This window comes from Sorex araneus, chromosome 2 (genome assembly GCF_027595985.1).
Source record: "Sorex araneus isolate mSorAra2 chromosome 2, mSorAra2.pri, whole genome shotgun sequence".
Lineage (NCBI taxonomy): Eukaryota > Metazoa > Chordata > Mammalia > Eulipotyphla > Soricidae > Sorex > Sorex araneus.
In genome coordinates, this window is record NC_073303.1 from 344,437,407 (window position 1) to 344,454,023 (window position 16,617).

Consider the following 16,617-nt stretch of genomic DNA (forward strand, 5'->3'; position numbering starts at 1 on the left):
TTTTACTAAGCTTCTTTTATAACTTTTTTGGAATTGATGTACATTGTTACAATTAGGATAATATTGAATATCTCTTAAAGCATGTGCAGTCTTAGACATATAAAAATACTAATACAATGGTTGTTGCAATTTTTTATTATTTATTTATTTATTTATTTATTTATTTTTGCTTTTTGGGTCACACCCGGCAATGCACAGAGGTTACTCCTGGCTCTGCACTCAGGAATCACCCCTGGCGGTACTCAGGGGACCATATGGGATGCTGGGAATCGAACTTGGGTCGGCCGCGTGCAAGGCAAACGCCCTACCCGCTGTGCTATTGCTCCAGCCCCGGTTGTTGCAATTTTTTAAATAACTAAAATTAACCTGGGAACAGATAACATTCATTTTGCTTTTTTGTTTGTTTGTTTGTTTTGGGGAACCATACCCAGCAGTGCTCAGGGCTTACTCTCCTGGCTCTGCATTCAGAGATCACTCTTGGCAGTGTTTGGTGGGCCATATGGATGTCAAGGATTAAACCTGGGTCGGCTGAAGCTAGGCAAGTGCCCTACCCACTGTACTATCATTCTGACTCAGCTTTGTTCTTTTTAAAAAGATTGCTGAAGATTAAACAAAAACTCATTAAATGTTCATAGGTTTAGAAACTGGTCTTAATTCAAGACCAATTACCAATTAAGATCAAAATCTTGTATCTTAGCATGAAACACGAAGATATTATAAAGAATATCTGGGGGAAAAAGTGGTAAAATTGAGTTTATATTATAAAATATTAAAAAAAACACTATGAATTTGACTTTCATTAAATGTCTATTTTTCAGTGGTTCATAAAATCACATATCACTAATCATGTTACTACCCCTCCATTCATCATTCTTCTTGCAATTAGTCTAAACTAAACAGTATGCTGTGTTTATAAATGCAGAAAACTTTGACATCACCATGATTTAAAGAGTACAGCCTCATCAATTACAAGATATATAGCAAACAACTTGTATTTGGCTTTCAGAGTTGGATAATATCAAGTGATAGCATCTTAGGAAAATCATGAAAGATTAGATCACATAGGAAATAAAAAATATCAAGGAAATAATGCCAGATAAAATGACATAAATGGAAAAAAACAACATGATGTCATTTGGGGAGGGTACCAAAAATGAAAACTCTATTGTTAAAGGATATTAGTAACATTTGCTGCATTTATACTTAAAATGTGATCTCCACAATTCATCTAATTTCTATGTCAAAGGTATCCTGCAGAGATGTAAAATAGTACCATTATTTGTTATATTTTACTAATCTCAAAGCTTCTGAGTCTTGAAAAGATCCTGTGATTTCACAGAGGTTACACATTTCATGAATTTCTTGGCACTTAATGGCAGGTGTCAAATCTAGTACTTTGTTATATTGTCTCCCAAGGCAGGCTCTAGAAACAGATTAGGAAATTATCAGAGTACAAAGAAAGTAAACTGAGAAGGAAAAGAAGGAGGGGGAGTAGGCAATTACAAAGCTGAGTTAAAGCTCTTAATCAAGGATCTCTCAAGGAGGTAAAAGAATGAGTATTGGGTGAAGGGTACTGGGGTTCAGCATATTGCAATTAGGAAAAAATATCTTGGGATTTCTCAGAAATAAAAGAACATAAAGTGACAAAGGGATTACAGTGAACAGTATAGGGGGCACTAAAAAGAGAAAAATGCACTCCACAGATATCCTCTTTTCTTCTGATAATGATTTGAAAGCTACTGAGTCATAGAGTCAGTGATTTTGTTTCAATACCATATACCCTGAAATTAACATTATAATTTTTATGCAGTAGCTATTTTGCGAAGGCCTAATGGGTTAATTTGATTCTATGCCGCACTGATTCTATTTTTTAAACTTAAACTTTTATGTTTCAAAATTTTCAGATTATATAAAGGTTTTTCCAAATTGTTTATGTCATATTTTCCCAGCAGCCATGGTAGTGTTTACTCTGATTTAATATTACCTTGAATAAAGTAGTTTATCTAGGAAAACACTTCTACAGACCTCTTTTAAAAAGTAAAAACATTGAAATACTTCTGTCTTGGTTAGCTACATTTGAAAATTATTTGTTACAGTATAAGCATAACATAGGTTTTCAGATTGTACACCAGAATAGGTGAATAAATGAAAGATTAGGGAGAGATGGCAGGGATGGGAATAAAGGAGGAAGAAGGAAGGCAAGGAGGAAGCAGAGAGAGGGAAGGCAGGAGAGAATGAAAACAGGTGAACAAAAGGAGAGAAGGTAAGCATTGAGGTGGAGCACTGCTTTCTGTCTAAAATCTTTAGTCACTTAGAAAAAGTTAATGATTAATAACTGGACCTTACCCAGGACCTCAAAGCCTGGAGATTAGTATCTATCACACTTCCATCACTAAGAGCAACATTTCTTAAAATATCTGCAATGAGGAATGGAGTCTTTTTCCAATCTGTCATATAGAAAAGAATATATACTTGAATGCTTATAAGATTTTAAACACAACGTACAAAATACAGCCATTTATCTGGTTTCAACTTCATTGGCATTTCTGTACTGAATCCTGTTCTTACCTGATCAGAGACCATTGGACACTAAAAATAATTGCCCCTTGAACAGTCCAATCCAAGAGAAATGGGACCCCTCCTGGTGGTGATCCAGAGATCATTATGTGGTGCTGATAACTGAACCAGGGATGGCTGCATGTGAAACAAGGATCTTAATGTTTGAATTAACTCTCGGCACCCATTTTATACTGACCAAAAGAGTTTCTATCAGATTGGACTGTTAAAGACTCAAGTAGTGAACCCGTGTGAGTCCCCACTAAGCCCTGATCAGATAAGTACAGGATTCATAACAGGCTTTTATGTCAATATAGTAGCGCATGTAAGGTACATGCTGTCACCCATACAACATCTCTCAACTCCATTTTACATATTTACATATTTTAATGATGAACCCAGAGTCAGGAGTAAGCACTCAGTGCCACCAGGTGTGGCCCCCAAAATGAAATAAACAAAACGTGTAAACTGAATAAACTATATAGACAGTAGAACATAAATATCACTACAAGTATAGTACAGTTTCTGACATAGAACTTGATCTGTTGGGAATACATTTTCCCATTTCTTTGCCATCCACGACAATTATGTTAAGATAACGATTTGACTATGACCTCTACATTAAACGGTACATTGAAGATAAAGGAGAGTCTGATTGATCATCTCATCTCTGAAGCAGAATAGAAAAAAGAGTTTTCTTGCTCCTGGGCCACTGCTTTTTTTTTCCCTGTGAGCCTAAATGACTCCTTTCTGCTTTCAAATCCAAGGCACAGCATTAATTAGCAAGTTGTAAGCACTTTCATTTTCACTTTTGGCTAGCAGACTCCAGTGAATCTGTAATTTACACATTTTGGCTCTGCAGCCTTTGCAGACCCAAATTTTAAGAGCTAGTTTTTAATTTGGCTTAGCCTCCATTTCTGTCGCTGCTCAGATGTGTATTTAATTGTCATTCTAGCAGACACTCCGCCATAATTAATCAGTGCTGCAAAAAGAAGAGTGGGTGGTCAATCCTGTTTCATTTTTTCTTTACTCTGTAAATTGTTAGGTGTTTTGTAGTAACAACTAGTACAAAACAGCTAGTATAAAAATAATATAAAAGCAATGACAACTTCAGCAAATCACTGGCAAAATGTTCTTTCCAAGAACTGATTTAAAATAATGATAAAAATGAAAAACATTTATTTCCAAAATCATGCTGACAATTTTAAAAGACCATTCAAAATTATCTATTATTAATCATTTATCCACTGAAATTTCTATATCTATAAAGTAAAGTACTAAACAAGCTACAGAAATAATTCATTAAGGTAGTACAGAGAATTGAGTATAGATTATATAGGGACTATTTTTTTTTATAAATTTCTGTAGTTTCAAATTTTTATCCTTATCAATATTGAATATACCTCTAAGAAACTATAATCAGTTGTTAATAACTATTTTGATAGTGATGCTAATATTAATCCTTTTGTAGTTAGTATGTGTTTTAAAATAAATGTATACTATTTTTGAATATTTTTGTTTACTAAATACATTGAACTCGGAAACAATTCAAGACTTGTCCTACATCCTCTTGCAGGATAAGTGAAAAAATTACAATTGAATGATGTAAGGGTCTGACATTCCAAGCGGGAATTGTGTAATTCAAGTTTTCTAATCTTCTCCTATCCAAGTGCTATAGGACAATAAAAAAATTAGTATAATGTATTATTTGATGGAAACTTCTTGCATTTATAAATTAGGTATATGGCACATCAACAAAAGGAGCCATGTCAGACATGCACCAAGGACAGAGATAAAACCAAAAATTCATGACACTCCTCTACCAGAAGTATTTATATAAGCTTGGTCAAAGAAGTTTTGCATTTTACCTACTCTGCTGAATTTTTGCCCAGTTACTATGAAATGAGTCAGAAGTTTATTTGTTCTCTAGAAGGTTATAGGAAGGTAGATACCTAGAGCATAGTAAGTTGGCGAGAATCACATACTCTACTGTTCCATAACATTGGTCTCAGTCTTTTCTCCTCCATTGTTTACTGAGTATCACCCATCCCAATGCTCCCAAAGCACTATCAATTCATCTTTAACTTCCCCTTTGTGCTCTGCTTTCCCTATCTTTTAATAGCTCATTCCCTATCATCAGAACCTGTGACTTGTAAAGTGAGATCTTAGAGATCTCAGGATTTTGTATTTATAAGTAAAATCTTGTTTTTCTCTTTACCTTATGTCCTATGCAGTTTACTTTAATGTCCTTTTTGTATTGACATAGGAAACCAGTTACTGCTATGCTCTTGTTACTTGAGAGTTAATTGATTCTAAAATATATTTACTCCTGGACATTTGTCATATTTACTCAACTTAAGCCTCAGTTGCCCATAGTTTCTAGCGTCCCTAAAGGTAGGTTTCGATGAAGGGATTTGGGTGGACCCAGAGCAAGCTGTAAACTACCCTGGCATCAAAAAGGGACATAAAACTTATAATAAGAGCACTGTCATGGATAAATTCCGTCATGACCCAAAGAGAAGTGACTGGACAAGGACCATGCTGGGTTTAGGAAGGACTAATCTGGCCTGAAGACTGTAGTCTGGGATCTATAGAGAGATGTCCCCCAGGAGAGCCTTCCTTAAGCTTAATCTATATCTTACTGAATCCATACAAAATGACAAGAATGAGTATTAAGAAGTAAGTTTAAGATGAGCATTTAAATGGATATGACTAAGGAAAGGAGAAATACGCCCTTAGATGAAATCCCACTCTTGAACAGATCTCCTAGTGGATGAAATATTTGTCTTAGAAGAAGATTTTCCAGAAGGAAGAGTTTTCATATGTGGATTGTGCTATCTCACCTATGTGTAATTGCTACTCCTCCAAGCTTGAAGTTTGGGTCTAAACTAACTCTGAAAGATGAGAACGAGGGCAGAGGAAGACTGAAATGGGACAGAGTGAAAATGGCTGGGCAGAAAGAAACTGGATAGAATGTGTGCGACTGGGATGAGAGGAGTTTGAGTCTGGCATGGGAATGGAGATTGGAATAAATGGTGACTGATCACCAACCACCTTTTGACCCTGTTCCCTCCTTCACGTGTCTATTGGCGGTGGTGGTGGCAGGTCGGGGTGGGAAAGCAGCCTGACCACCAAAGGCACATGGTGAGCACCCACATATTTTGTGAACACACATTCTACTGTTGATAATTACCTGATAGCTATAAATAATCTGTAATGGGGAAAAGTACAGTAAAAATATTTGTGAGATAATGAGTCCATTTTTCTACCACAGGTCTCATAACATATAATTTGTTTCTATTTATAATTTCATTCAAATCCAAATACCTAAAACGAGTTACCAATAGTAATACACTAGTCCCCATTTCTATTTCTTTTCACTGAGTGTGAGTCTCAGGCCCCCTGAGCACCATTGGTGTGGTCATTGTGAACAAAGAAAGAAAACTTTGGTACAAATTTCATTGCAACCTGGGCCATGAGGAAGAAATAGTGCTATGTTTACAGGATGAACCTCTAAGCCCCAATGAAAAGACAGAAGAAGAATTTGGGAACAATGGTAAGAGTGTTGGTAACAAAAACTAGGAGTATAAAAAATGTATTCTTGGGCCATTCTCTTTTTCCGACCCCCCAGTGGAAGAATAGTGATGAGAAGAACAAAATAACCACTATCTGGCTTGTGTTAAGAGAAGACATGTCTGCTTCCTGACATGAGGAATAAATATTCCTCAAGACCTTATTAGCGAAAGTGGGAAGAGAAAAAAGAAGAATGGCTTAGTTAGCACCTTAAATATTCCTACTCATTTAAAACAATCTTTAAAGAGAGTATAGACCATCTTCAGAAAGTGCAGCTCTCTAAAAAGTCCTGATGTCTGTGATTTTTAAAATTTTTAAATTTTTCCCAAGCATTTGGAAAGTAAACTGTATGTTGATTTACTCCTTCCATGTTTTTCATTTTGGTCAATAAAGGTGATAATAAGGTGATCATGAGATAAACTTGGAAGATAGAGTTTCAATGCTAATTTTCTATTTTCTTTTAATATATACCTTAGCTTTATTACAAAATCATTCTGTCAACATATTGTAATGTAGAGTGCTGTTATCAATACTTTTTATATGGAGATAAATTTTATGATCCTATAAAAACTATAAAAACTAGTCAGTTTTTACTATAAGGTACAGGAAATTAGATTCTGTTGATAGAGAAGTAGCCTTCAGAGACTTCTCTGACACATTAAATTTTTCATGCAGTTTAAAAATATAAAATCAGACCATAATATAAAATAATACATTGATAGGCATTCAGGATTGAAAGGCGAAAATCTTCTCTGTAAGTCACAATATTTTAATATCCATTAACATTTTAATATTTTGAGTCAGATATTGATTAACTCTTTTGAGCACCTGACTATGTACTTTCCCCTTCTATTCTTGGGACATACATGTATATATTGTTTTCTATAACACATGAATGGCACCTACAAATAAAGGTTAATGAATGAGGCCAGTTCCCCCACTGGTAGTGATATATATGCTTACTTTCAAATCAAAAATATAAAAACTCTGAGGAAATCCCTCCCATGAAGATATCCTCTTATTGTAAGTTTAAAAATGTGCTGGCATTGCTTTAAAGTTAAGAATACTACTTCTAGTGGCTGGACTGATAACACAGCGTTTGCCTTGCACATAGCCAACCTGGGTTTGATTCTCAGCATCCCACATGGTCCCCCAGCACTGCCAGGAGTAATTCCTGAATATAGAGCCAGGAGTAACCCTGTGCATAGCTGGGTGTGACCCAAAAAAGAAAAAAAAGAAAAAAAAAGAATACTACTTCTATGACTTTCAATTGCAATTGTTATGGAATACTACTGGATTCATGTGGAAGATCAAAACTTGAAAAAATTATCTACAGAGTTTTAATTGATTACCCCTTAAACATTTATTTTAACGGAAGGAGAAACAGCATATATTCACAGATAACTGCAGAGTAGGAAAACAGAGAAAAGGTATTTTAAATATTTGTTTCAAAGAAAGAAATTTGGAGGGATAAAAGGCTTGCTCTTCAAACCTGTGCCCTCCCTTGAGCCCATATACCTCTTGCTTGTCTCTATTTCTCTTTTCTAGCTTTTTCCACTCCGGAGAAGCCCATGTTCTCTCTTGCACATAGATTTCCTCTCTTCCCCCTTTGCCCTCCACATCTTTCTAGTAATCTTTTGATTCAATAAACACTATCTTGCTTCCCCAAAAAAGAGAAATTTGAGCAGAATTTGATATTTAAATTAAGTACTAAGTGACTTGAATAGCTTATATAGACTACAATAATGCAGTCTTTGTATTTGTAATCACCTGTAATTGCCAAAACAACTGCATGAAATAGTATTATACAAAAGATATTACTTGATAAGAAAAATATGTATCTGCTTAAGCCCTCCCAAAAGGCTGTCTATCCATCACAGTGTCTTGTATTAACCTTCACTGCAGCACTTTTCACACTAATACAATAGGTGGAATAACTGTTGCTAAAAGTATGTGTTTGCAATCTGAGAAAGAGATTCAGAACTCAGTCCTGTCACTTAGAAGTTGAGTGGGTTAAATGATTGTAATTCTTAGGAACAAGAGGGGCTAAATACATCCTTTACAGGTAATTACCCTTGTTTTAAGGTATCATGATTCAGTCTAACAGTCAGTTCCATCAGAAACTGTTTATATAGAAGCCTAAATATTAGCATTTTGCTCTGGAATTCTTTTCATCTGTATTGTCACCTGCCTTTTGATGAATGCCAAATTAAAACCTTGTTTGAATAAATTAATACACTATGAAATTTCATAGAGTACATGTTTATGATCTCTTATTGCTTTTAATTCTCAGTGTTTCTCTGCTAGGTTAGACTGCAATTTTGGCTGAGGAGTATTGTTGTGTTGGAGGAGGCCATTCCCAGCAACGTTCAGGACTTAGTCACGATTCTGTTTTCTAGTATCAGTCCCCAAACTGTTCAGGGGACCATAAGCAGTGTCAGGGCATCTGCATACTAAGAACACTTTAATCTCTGAACTATCTCTCAGGTCTAATGACTTTCCCTACCTACTACCCATTCCACCTACTTATTCTAGTCCATGTTTACTGAATACACCTTTTTAGGGCTTCGTTCTATTTCTTATTCCTATTTATAAATCCCCATTGGTTTTAATTCACCCTCTAAAGTATGTATCATCAAAAAGGCTCAGAATGACAGTCCAGTTTTTCCATTACCTAATTTCAAGTGTTTCAGCACAAAATTTCCCGTATATCATGATAGAAATGTGCTATCATACAGCACTGAGAAAATACAAATTGCATCTTACGTATATTCCTGAGAAATCATCAAATGTAGAGAATATAAAAGGATTCTGACATCAGCATATATCACAATGTATAGAAAAGAGGTAGCATTCCTATAATAAAGTTTTTTAAAGTAGCTTTTTTCAAGCCAATAAGGTATCATATAGTTGAATCTTATTTTAATAGCCAAATTGTACAATATTTAAATTTTAGAGTCAAATGCAAATATTCATATCACCATATTATGTTTTTGCTAAATATGTCCAATTTTAATATTTACATAACATGTGTCAGTAATAAGCCATACTGGGGTAAGTTAAAGCTATCTTTATCTTATATAGAAACTAATTTTATGCAAACCATATATTAATTTTCTCTTGTGAGTTTGTTGAGTGTAAGCAGAAGTTAATGTGATTCTCCTGTGTCTTTGCTCTCTTTCCCTCTTTCGTAACATGTTTCTCATGCAAAATCTAAGGCCATTTACATACCATATAGCAACTATAGAGATTTTTGATAACCTTGATAAGGTGATGATTTTCAGTTTTGGATTGATTTCTAGACTTTCCAAGTCATTTCAAATAGTTGAGACCAGGACAAGAATGGAATAATATTTTGTCAAAGATACCTGAAGCAATACCCTTTGAGGAAGACCTGTTTCTCACCAAGTAATATCTTGGCAGAGTAAAAAGCCAAAAGGAGCCCCAAACAGAAGAACTTGCTTTAAGTAGGTAACAACCCTCACCAATTTTCAGCTTATACTTAGACTCTAGTTCAATTACTACCATAATTTCAAAAGTACAGAATATAGGGCACAGAAAAATGTGTTGTATAGGAATATTTTTTAAAACCTTTTTAGAAACACCTTTGGGAAAACATTGGCTAATATTTGTGAATGAGTCCAGAGAGACAGTTAGCAGGTAAGGCACTTGCAAGCCATAAACCTAGATTCTATCTCTGCCACTAAATATAATCTCCCTGAATTTCCACAAGTGATCCCTAAGCACAGCCAGGTTGTCCCAAAACAAAAACAAAATAGTGAATGGGCTAAATTACTAGCAATGATTTTTCAATTATTATTGAATTACCTATTTGTATGCTTTTGTTTTACCAGTAAGACATATCCATTTTTAATTAGCCCTCATTCTTTCCCAGTTATTTTTATTATCTCATAGGCAAACTGAACATAGTGAACCCCAGATTTCTCTATTTTCTCATACTTTCTCATGTCTGAACATGAACAGAGATAAGTTACTATAGTTTTTGTGTTTCAGAGAGGAGAATATCAGAGACAAAGATCCTATTTGTTTCTCTCTCTGGGATTTTTAAAGGTCCTACTGAAGCACTAACCCAAAAAGAACCACTGTGAGAAATCACTGAAAAGTGTTTTTGAATAATTTGCGATCATTTACTGAAAGGGGTGCCATGACTTCCAGCTTTGTCTCCATTTTCTTAAGAGCATCAAGCTACTGCATAGTTACAACTTGAATGCATGTATGCCTTGTGGTGTGTATTTCCTGACATGCAAGGAAAATAATTTCATGCAGTCTTTTAATACAATTGTTTCTTTGAATCGAAGGATGCATGACCTGTGCTTTGCTTTAACAGCAGCATCCAAATCTCTTTCATTGTGATAAATTAAAATAGTACTCCTCAAATGGCAATTAAGTATTTTTTATCATAATGACTATATTTAGCATCACAGTAATGTTACTATAGTGTGACAGTATACTAGTAGCCTAAGATTTTGTGCATGGAAAACAAAACCCAGTTTTTACATACACAGATACAGCCATAATCAAAATGTTAAAAGAATGATAAATGCAGCATGATGCAATTTTCAGCATGAATACTTTAAATTTATACATATCATTTCCTGGTAATACACAATGGCAGTCAAAACCACAGTTTACATATAGTTAAGATAGTAGGGATAAATCTATATATTCATGAAGAAATATTTTTATCTTTGAATGCAGATTAAAGTATACTTTGAAGTAATTAAGTTTTTTACATTTCACAATAGATATTACTATCAAACATTTCAAATCCATAACAAGGTTTCCCAGCTCTTGAGCTAAAATATATTCAGCCATTAATAATTATAGAAAGAATTATGCAAATACAAACCAAGGAGGGGATATAAATAAGCCTATATAGACAGTCCTCTAGAGCAAAATCTACTGGAGCAACAGAAAATACTAAAATATTTACACATTACACATACTTTATACTGACAAGTTGAAGAAGCAGAACCACACAGAAGACTTAAATAAATTAATCTCCTTCTAAGTATACCTTTGGATCATATAGTAACTAGCTTAAAATAATTATACCACTTATATGATTCTAAAAAGATTTTTAAAAATGCATACATTATTGAAAATTTCTACTGGCAATAATAAAATAAAATTTTATCACTTTTGGTGTTCAAAACACACACCTGTTTAAATACACAAAATTTTGTGTGTTTTTCCGCCCTTCTATGAAAATATCGATATAAAAGCACAAAAACCTAGTGTCAAAGCATGTAATACAATTTTATTGCTTATCTAATTTTGACATGCTCTCAGGATTTTAGATGGACATTTCAAGAATATCTCAAATTGTTCCTCAAGCTTCTGATGTTATCAACCTTTTAAATACCATTTAAACTAGGAACACACTGGCAATCACATCAGAGTCTCCTGCTGTCCTTCTACTGCTGCATGGGACAGTCTTCAACAAGACTTAGACAAACCTCATTCATCAATATTCTACTCTGAGGAACTGACACTTACTGTGAATTCTGCTCTTCAACTTAAATACCAGTATCTGTGGCAGGCCAATTCTATCATTGCAGAGACAGCATCCCTCAGGCGAGGTCCAACCTTTCTCTCCAAGTGCACCCAGGGATTAGTCTGACTTCCCCTAAATTCTCTCCTCTGCACAGTAAGAGCTAATCTTTCCTGTATGAAGCAGGAGATGGTGTTGCTATGACAACAGAGCACATTCTAGCAGTGGGACTACCGAGATGAGCCTTCAAAGACTCAGGGAAACATGCACTCAGTTTTCCTCCAGGGCTATGGGCTCCCTCCTTTAGGATTTAATCCCCCAACAAGTTTACAGATGGACTGGACTGGGTTGTCGATTATCTATGCATTTTGCTACGGGGAGATCACTGTTTAAGAACATGGCTGGAAGGTTACAGAATTACTTAATAAAAATGCCATACTCCGTTATATTTAATTTCCAGTTGTAAATGCTCTGTATAGCTGTTGAAAAAAACTAACCCCACAAAAATTTAAGATATTCTGCTTACCCTAAGTTTTTCTAAAATAATGTGTGTAAGAATAGCATTATTTTAATGAAAGATTTATCTCTTTTGTTTAAATGTAAAGACCATTATATCAGTTTGATACAGTGATCAATAGATACACACACACACACACACAGACACACACACACACACACTTCCATTTTCTCTCCAGCATCAGCGTCAGGAGCCTTGAGGTTTCAGGGTGGGGGATGGTATAAGCTAACAAAAGCAAATCCCTGCAGCCATGTTTTGCATACATATATTAGCCCGAGAATAATCACACTACGTGTTAATCATTTAGAAAAGTAATCAGTAAAATTTGAGCATTTCTACAATAGCTAGACCAGATTTAGTATCATGTCATATCGTATGAGCGGGTATTCTATGCTATTATCAAACACATTTGGGGGATAATTAAATCTTATGTCAATAGATATTTAAAATAGTCAATACTGCATTTTAGTAGTGCTGTGCCTTTTCTGAATATTTCTTTCTTTTTATTTATAAACAGTCCTGTGAATTCAAACACATCAGTCTCTGTTTGGGGACAGGAAGGACATAGGTTAGGAAAAGTTTTTCCCTCAGAAGCAGAGTTTCTGTCTAATATACCAATTGGGGTGAAGTTTTCACCCCATGAGTAATTTAAGCCATGCTTTTCACTCCTTTATTTCTCTAGTATCCTTTCTACTTTTCAATCTTTTATGTAGAAGCAGCTACTAATACATATAATTTTCCCCCACAGTAAGATGTAGTGTCTCCCTTTTGTGACTAAAGCAATAATAACCTGCAGCATCTACATCTATTGTTTTAAGTATAGAGGGAGAACATAACTATCTGGATATACAGTCACTCAGAACTAATGAGAAAAATAAGTTAGACAGATATCAGGACCTTCTAGAAAAATCACAGGGTTTTCTCACCACCGTAATAAGTATACACAAATATTAATTTACTAACTGAAATGTCAGTGTTGTAAATAACGAATGTTCATATACTGAGTAATTTCTATAAAATGAATTGAGTGTATTCTAACTAACTTTGGTTTGTGGTTCTGATTTCTATCATTGTAAAAATTAACAGTAATATATTTCATGTGTACTTAACTATGTATCTCTAGAACATATAAACTCATTTCAGAGATACTTGCAGAAAAATTTTCCCCAATGATCCTATTCCCAGAGCTTATTGTAAAGACACAGTCTCATGATTCAAAAAGTTATGGCACCTGCTTTCATTATGTTCATCATTATCTAATTAGTAAAAAGGATTTTTAAAATTTCACTCTCATCTTCAGGGAAACGGGATAAATGTAAAACATGTAAACAACATATGGTTTGCTTTTAAAATCAGCCAACCAGAATTACTTATTTCTAAAGAATCTCATAGCTAAAAACATAATGTTGAAGAAACATAATTTCCAACACTGATAGCTAATGTTTACCATCTGCTATTCTTTTAAGACTACCTGGAGCTCAATCATATTGCAGTTTTTTTTCAGCTCCACTCCTCCCTAAGAAACAATATTATTTGTTTTTTAAGTTTTTAATTAGATCAATGTAACAGTTTCAAAACTTGAATTTTAATTTTGAAAGAAAATTAGGACAATTAAGTTTATATGAATACCAGAAACCACTCTGTTAGAATTTTAAGTTTTGCAATGATCACCCTCAAATATATTATTTTATGAGTTGCTATTTTTCAATATAATAATGAGTGTGTCTGTTAAAATATATTTATTTGGGGCTGGAGCAATAGTGCAGCCAGTAGGGTGTTTGCCTTGTATGTGGCCAACCTGAGTTCTATCCCCGGCATCCCATATGGTACCCCTAGCACTGCCAGAAGTGATTCCTGAATGCAGAGCCAGGAATAACCCCTGACCATCACCGAATGTGGCCCCAAAAGCCTACATACATATGTATATATGTATTTATATATGTGTGTGTATATGTGTGTGTGTGTGACATGCATATATGTCTTAGGGGAAACAAAAGTAGAGGAAGTAGTTGAGAGATTTTTCCTCAAAAAAAGTTTTGGAGATGAATTCCAAGGCATTTCTGAAGAGAGAGGCTATAATATTGGAGTTCATGGTAAGGGAACAAAGGGTAAGTCAAGAGTCATTTCTCTAAGAAACAAACTTTAGTCCATATGTTTAGATATACCCTCTACATAGTATAATCCAAACACATGAAAATATATGCTTATGACAACTGCAATACAGTCTCTCTGTGATTGATTTCAAAGATGAGGAAAATGATAGTACTTCTTTCATTAAATTATACATATGCACAAACATACACACAGTATATATATATATCATATATATGCATTCCAAATTGATAAGCATCTCAAAAGAGTCACACAGACTATGAACAACTGTAAAAGAAAATGGCTAACTCTATTCTAGAAAAATCTCTGAACAAAGAGGGAGTAGCAGATTCTAAGTAGGAAATTTAAAGATGACTATAAAGCAGTCCTTACTGATTAGAATAGTATTTTGTTTATATATGTTATTTTAGTTCATAATTAAACAAAGTAAATAAACAATGTAAAATACTAAAATATATCAGAAGGTAAATGTATTAAATAATGTTAAGATTATACAATAATTGAAAAATTTACTATAAATTTAATAACTAAAGTTTGTTTCAGAAATATAAATATATGCCACTCCCACTTTCACATTATTTTATTAACCAATTGTTTTTCAACAGTGATCATTTGCATGGATTGAGGTTACAAAAAAAAATAAGATAGTCTGCCTTTTTTAATTTTAAGGAATAGGAGTAAAGATAGTCAAGATCATAGTTTAACATTCAGAGTAATCATTATTCTAACAAAATTTTGCATAAAATGCTCTGAGAAGGTCTAGTAGAAAACTTTGTCCTGGTATAGTGAAAAATTCTCTGAAATCTTCAAAGGGCAGAAAGATGCAGCTAAAATGAAATAGATTAGAGCATGTCAATGCCATCATTGAGAATAACCTGAAAGGTTAACTTAAAAAAAAAAGTGTAGTGCTTGTAATATGTTTAAAGGTATTTAGCAACACACAGGGAACCAGGACCTAGAGCCCCAAATCCCTACGAAAAAGAAATTAGAGAACTATAAGCCAACATTCTCTAAGCAGCTTTTTCTCCAAGGGCAAATGCTTATTTTCATGTATGAAGAGAATCTGAGAATTTGAGCATAAACTGCTGATAGAGAAAAGAGTAAAAGTTTTTTTTCTTTTTTTTGGGGGGGGTCACACCTGGTGATGCACAGGGGTTACTCCTGGCTCTGCACTCAGGAATTACCCCTGGCAGTGCTCAGGGGACCATATGGGGTACTGGGAATAGAACCCGGGTTGGCCGAGTGCAAGGCAAATGCCCTCCCCACTGTGCTATCGCTCCAGCCCCAAAAGAGTAAAAGTTTTGAAAATACAAACACTATAGTGTGGGGCTGGGGGGAGTTTACCGTATTCTGCAAAAGACAGTCACTACATTTCAGAGAAAGGAAATAAGTAGAAGTGAGATCATCATGTACCCTTTTATGAAACTTACATCTAAGTTTCCCAGAGAGCAAAAGGTTAAAACAAGCAGAAAACTTTTAAGGGGGGGAGGGGGTGAAGTATAGGAATGTTTGCTGTAGCCCTAGTTCCGGAGATAAAATGTCAAAGACCTTTAGAGAAAAGGAATTTTGTTCACAGTCCAGGTTATCCGGTAGGACCTCTGGAAGGTCAAACCCCATGATCACTGGAAAGACAGATGAAAAAGGAAACTTATTATAGGAACTGAAACTCAGTATCAAGTCACTTTAATACTTGTTCTGAGTCTTTTGTCTCCTAATATGTCTACCAGAGAATGAAGGAAACTCTCTGAGCCAGATTCCATTCCTAAAATTCTCTATCACTTTTTATATTGAATATCCAGATTTTTTAAAATAAATTACAAGGCAATTACAAGAAACACATCTGAACAATCAAAGCAAACACAGATTCAAAGTCAAAGGATGGAAAACAATCCTGCAAGCAAACAACTCCCTTAAAAAAGCTGGGGTGGCCTTACTAGTATCTGACAACATAGATTTCAGGTTGAAAAAGATAAGAAGGGACAGTGAAGGCCATTTTTTATTAATCAAGGGATATGTACAGCAGGAAAAAATCACACTCCTAAATGTATATGGACCCAATGAAGAACCTGCTAAATACTTACAACAACTGCTAACAGACTTTAAGGAGGACATTGCTAGCAACACAATAGTAGTTGGAGACTTCAACACTGCTTTATCACCTTTGGATAGATCAACAAGTTTAAAACTTAGCAAGGAAATACTGGCTTTGAGGGAAGAAACAGAAAAGAGAGGACTAATAGATCTATACAGGACTTTACATTCAGGGGGAAAAAAAAGAATACACATTCTTTTCCAGTGCACAAGGAACATTTTGCAGAATAGACCATGTGCTGGGCCACAAAAC

General features: G+C 34.6%; 1 protein-coding gene across 8 annotated transcripts in view; it reads right to left on the reverse strand.

The window, feature by feature from the left end:
- NOL4 (nucleolar protein 4) overlaps positions 1-16,617 on the reverse strand; it is a 302,404-nt gene that overhangs the window by 155,184 nt on the left and 130,603 nt on the right. Inside the window, exon 1 of one of the 8 annotated variants that reach the window (XM_004606055.2) lies at positions 11,650-11,785. The exons of the other annotated variants lie outside the window; for them this stretch is intronic. The gene's annotated coding sequence lies outside the window, so the exon portion shown is untranslated. Of the gene's footprint in view, positions 1-11,649; positions 11,786-16,617 lie in introns of those variants that run through there. 8 annotated transcript variants of the gene reach the window in all.